The sequence below is a fragment of the Eleginops maclovinus genome, chromosome 3 (genome assembly GCF_036324505.1).
Source record: "Eleginops maclovinus isolate JMC-PN-2008 ecotype Puerto Natales chromosome 3, JC_Emac_rtc_rv5, whole genome shotgun sequence".
Classification (NCBI taxonomy): domain Eukaryota; kingdom Metazoa; phylum Chordata; class Actinopteri; order Perciformes; family Eleginopidae; genus Eleginops; species Eleginops maclovinus.
The window spans coordinates 7,183,213-7,188,982 of record NC_086351.1 but is presented as its reverse complement, the minus strand read 5'-3'; positions in this window follow the sequence as shown (position 1 = coordinate 7,188,982).

The following is a 5,770-nucleotide window of genomic DNA, read 5'->3' as shown; positions in this document are numbered from 1 at the left end:
TAGAGAGCAACCTGACTGGCTGCATCATGGCCTGGTATGGTAATTGCTCACCCTCAACCATAAGACAGGTGATGAAAACAGCAGAGCAAATCACCAGGCTGAGCTGCCGTCCATGGAGGACCTCGACTCCCAGCAGCTCAGGAAGAAAGCCCACAGGATTATCAAAGACCCCCATCAACCCAGCAACAAACTGTTCTGTCTGCTCCCGTCTGGCGGGCTGTACTGCAGCATCAGGACAAAATTGTTGCTGACCATGTCCATCCCTTTATGATCATATTGTACCGGTCTTCTGATGGCTACTTCCAGCACGATAACGCGCAATGTCATAAAGCTTAAATAATCTCAAACTGGTTTCTTGAACATGATCATGAGTTACAGTACTCAAATGGCCTCCACAGTCACCAGATCTAAATAGAGCACCTCTGGCATGTGATGGAATGAGAAATTTGCATCATGGATGTGCAGCCGACTAATCTGCAGCAACTGGTGATGCTATCATGTCAATGTCGACCAAAACAACAGAGGAATGTTTCCAGCACCTTATTGAGTCTATGCAACGATGAATTAAGGCATTTCTGAAGGAAAAGGGGTTTCAACCTCGTACTAGCAAGTTGTACCTAAAAAAGTGGCCAGTGAGTGTTTTGTGCTTGTGGTTAGAGTGAACTATGGTAAAAATATATTTCTTAAAGGTCTCCTATTATGCTGTTTTATGGCCTAAGTTATAGGTCTCAAATGTAATGAAAAAACATGTCTCTAACAATGTTCAAAAGCAGAATTGTATAATAAAATATGAATGTATTTTTAAGTGAGCTGGTAATTTGCATTTTCAACAAACAGAAAAAGATAAACATGACTTTTGTTTCCACTCTAAAGTACTCAACTGTTTCATTAGATCATTTTGTTAATTTGAAACAAAGAGTAAGTGAAGAGAATCAAAATGACAGGCAATGTAGAAAGAGGGAATAATTAACAATGTGATAGTTAACGTGCAGACTCTTACTGTCACTGGTTTCATCACTAACATGAGGAAACAATGTCGTCCTTTCAAAGATGAAATAAGGAAGCCAGCATGAAGATGTTAACTACTGATAACTATTTCAAATGTTCTGCATGTGTTTTATCAAACCTTACAGTGGAAAGTGAGAAAACTCATATAAGAACATCTGTAAAGGTATATCAATTATTATAACAATAACAAACAACGTATATTTGACAAAATGACTGGATTAACTTACAAAATAAACCCAACATTTTACAACTTGCAATCATTTGAGTTTTCTAAAACAATTATCTTACCTCACGGTCAACAGTGATGGTCAGCATAGGATATGTTTAGTTTCTAGAGAAGAAATGAATACATTATATATAAATAAACAACTGCCTAGAAATGGATAGAGAGACAAATAAAGGTTTCACCAGCCTGGAAGGGTCAGTGGTAATAGTCCAACAACTGAGTCATGTCAGACTGGTGTCAGCTTGTTGATGGCTTTTGAAAGATGTGTGTGGGGTGTGGCCTTCAGCACACTAGAGTTTTGAATCTCTTTTTACTACATGAATGCAAGTCTCATCAGTCAAATTCTAAGGCAATCACATAACAATGTTCAAAAGCAGAATTTAATAATAGAATATGAATGTGTTTTTAAGTGAGCTGGTAATATGCATTTTCAACAAACAGAAAAAGATCAAAATGACTTTTGTTTCCATCCTCAAGTACTCAGCTGTTTCATCAGATCATTTTGTTAATTTGCAACAAAGAGGAAGTGAAGAGCATCAACATGACAGGCAATGTAGAAAGAGGGAAGAATTAACAATGTGATAGTTAACGTGCATAAACAGTAGAAGACATAAAGTGTCACAACGTTGTGTGTGTGCATGAAAATAACAGTGTTTTTATTACACTTAAGTTATGTAACTGTAAGTGCTACAACAAACACTCCTGAAGGACATCAAGTTTATAAGTTTTAATTTCCCTGAAAGAAGTGAAAATTCACAAAATATATTTGGTAATACACTTGTACTGTAAATAACAATTACAAGGCTGTACAATTATAGCTCACCTGACACAAGACCAATTGTGAAAATATAATTAAAACTTACCAATAAGCACAATCAGAAATAGTGAAGACTGGACATGATGCAACTATTTACAACCTACTGTATGATCAATAACAACCTACTGTATGTGCAAGAGCCTAAACAGCACATTGCAAAATAGCTAAATATGAAACTGCTTAATGTGAAGAAACTGTTGATGTCTGTGTGCCACTGTTATTATTACACTTTTTATCAATAAACATTTAATGGTGCATTCATACATTTCCAAATAAATCAATTCATACAAATGTAATTTTGAAAAGACATATACCGGATATGGAGATACTTAATGTAACACCTGACAATATTAAACAATCTTAGACCAAACAGCAATATGGACGCAGCACATAGTCTTTGTCGAATTCCTGATGGGCAGACCCCAGGCAGTGCGGGTGGAAAACATCTCCCTCCACCCTAATCCTCAACAAAGGAGCCCCTCAAGGCTCTCCCATTCTCCCTGTTCATACACGACTGCGTGGCCACTCCATCAAGAAGTTTGTCATCGGCTTGATCACTTATGGCGACGAGACTGCATACAGGGACGAGGTCGAAACCCTGATATATTGGTGCGTGGAGAACAACCTCCATCTCAACATTAGCTAAACCATGGAGCTGATTCTGGGTGACAGGAAGCGGCAGAGAGAGGAACACGCCCCCATTGCCATCAACAGGACTACAGTGGAGAGTGGCAGCAGCTTCAGGTTCCTCTGTGTCCACATCAGTGAGGACCTGACATGGACTCATCAAACAAACACCACCACCAAAACAGCTCGACAGCGGCTAATCTTCCTCCGTAGGCTGTGGAGGGTTAACATGGACTCCAGGATACTCTGCGACTTCTACAGGAGCACCATAGAGAGCAACCTGACTGGCTGCATCATGGCCTGGTATGGTAATTGCTCACCCTCAACCGTAAGACGGGTGATGAAAACAGCAGAGCAAATCACCAGGCTGAGCTGCCGTCCATGGAGGACCTCGACTCCCAGCAGCTCAGGAAGAAAGCCCACAGGATTATCAAAGACCCCCTATCAACCCAGCAACAAACTGTTCTGTCTGCTCCCGTCTGGCGGGCTGTACTGCAGCATCAGGACAAAATTGTTGCTGACCATGTCCATCCCTTTATGATCATATTGTACCGGTCTTCTGATGGCTACTTCCAGCACGATAACGCGCAATGTCATAAAGCTTAAATAATCTCAAACTGGTTTCTTGAACATGATCATGAGTTACAGTACTCAAATGGCCTCCACAGTCACCAGATCTAAATAGAGCACCTCTGGCATGTGATGGAATGAGAAATTTGCATCATGGATGTGCAGCCGACTAATCTGCATCAACTGGTGATGCTATCATGTCAATGTCGACCAAAACAACAGAGGAATGTTTCCAGCACCTTATTGAGTCTATGCAACGATGAATTAAGGCAGTTCTGAAGGAAAAGGGGTTTCAACCTCGTACTAGCAAGTTGTACCTAAAAAAGTGGCCAGTGAGTGTTTTGTGCTTGTGGTTAGAGTGAACTATGGTAAAAATATATTTCCTAAAGGTCTCCTATTATGCTGTTTTATGGCCTAAGTTATAGGTCTCAAATGTAATGAAAAAACATGTCTCTAACAATGTTCAAAAGCAGAATTGTATAATAAAATATGAATGTGTTTTTAAGTGAGCTGGTAATTTGCATTTTCAACAAACAGAAAAAGATAAACATGACTTTTGTTTCCACCCTAAAGTACTCAACTGTTTCATTAGATCATTTTGTTCATTTGAAACAAAGAGTAAGTGAAGAGAATCAAAATGACAGGCAATGTAGAAAGAGGGAATAATTCACAATGTGATAGTTAACGTGCAGACTCTTACTGTCACTGGTTTCATCACTAACATGAGGAAACAATGTCATCCTTTCAAAGATGAAATAAGGAAGCCAGCATGAAGATGTTAACTACTGATAACTATTTCAAATGTTCTGCATGTGTTTTATCAAACCTTACAGTGGAAAGTGAGAAAACTCATATAAGAACATCTGTAAAGGTATATCAATTATTATAACAATAACAAACAACGTATATTTGACAAAATGACTGGATTAACTTACAAAATAAACCCGACATTTTACAACTTGCAATCATTTGAGTTTTCTAAAACAATTATCTTACCTTACGGCCAACAGTGATGGTCAGCATAGGATATGTTTGTTTCTAGAGAAGAAGTAAATGCATTATATTTAAACCTACAACTGCCGACTTCATTAAGTATATAAAGTACTGATCTATGTTTCACATTTGATAAAGAAATAAATAAAGGTTTCACCAGCATGGAAGGGTCCCTGGTCGTAGTCAAACAACTGCGTCATCTCAGTGTGGATGGCTTTTAAAAGATGCCTCTTGGGTGTGGCCTTCAGCACAACAGAGTTTTTTTTAATCTCTCTTTACTACCGTAACAATTAGGAAGAAGGCCCAGAGGATTATGGAAGACCCCCATCACCCCAGCAATAAACTTTCTGTTACCATCTGGGAAGCAGTACCGCAGCATCAGGAGAAAAAACCACCAGACTCAGGGACAGTTATATACCACAGGGCATGAGACTACTTACCGCCTGAACTTGTTTTATGTATTATAATTGCACTGTTGAATAACTTGTGACCAAAGTTTTTCAATCAATACTGCATTGTAGTTGTGAATATGTGACATTAGACCTTTGAATTTTGAAGTCTCCTCAGTTGTTTTCTAAGGGAATCACATAACAACGTTCCAAACTAGAATTTTATAACAAAATATAAAACAGTTTTTCAAAAGTGAGCCATTGATTTGCATATGTATAACCCCCTCCCCCCAAAAAAGATAAAAATGGCTTTTGTTTTTGTTTCATCAGATCATTTTGTTAATTTGGAACAAAGAGGAAGTGAAGAGAATCAAAATGACAGGCAATGCAGAAAGAGGGAGGAAACAACCATGTGATATTTTACGTGCATAAACAATACAAGTCATAAAGTGTCAGTGAGCATGTTAATATGTTAGCTCGTTCTGTATTATTGCACGCCCATTTTTTTACCTGCTATGCCACTTTTGCTGTAAAAATTTCCCCGCTGCGGAACTAATAGAGGATTGCTGATTTTCATTCTGATCACACACACACACACACACACACACACACACACACACACACACACACACACACACACACACACACACACACACACACACACACACACACACACACACACACACACACACACACACACACACACACACACACACACACACACACACACACACACACACACACACACACACACTTGAAACAGGTAATAATTTACGCAGGTGACAGGGAAGTTGGAGTTTGCGCATGATTTGATGCAAGACCGCTCACATATTTGTTTGTTGGTTAAATAAAACATATCATTAAAAGAACAGTGTTTTGTGAAAAGTAATCTAAAGTGCTACAAGAAATATCTTTAGATGACAATAAACACAACTGAAAAAGAGACGACTGGACATTATGCAACTACGATTTATACAACCTATGTGCAATAATAACTTACTGTATGTGCAAGAGCCTGAACAGCACATTGCAAAATAGCTAAATATGAATTCAGAGAAAATTCTGATAGTTTTGTGCCATTGTTATTATCAAGTTGGCAATACAGATTTTGATTGAAAAAATATAAAGTTTGAACAAACC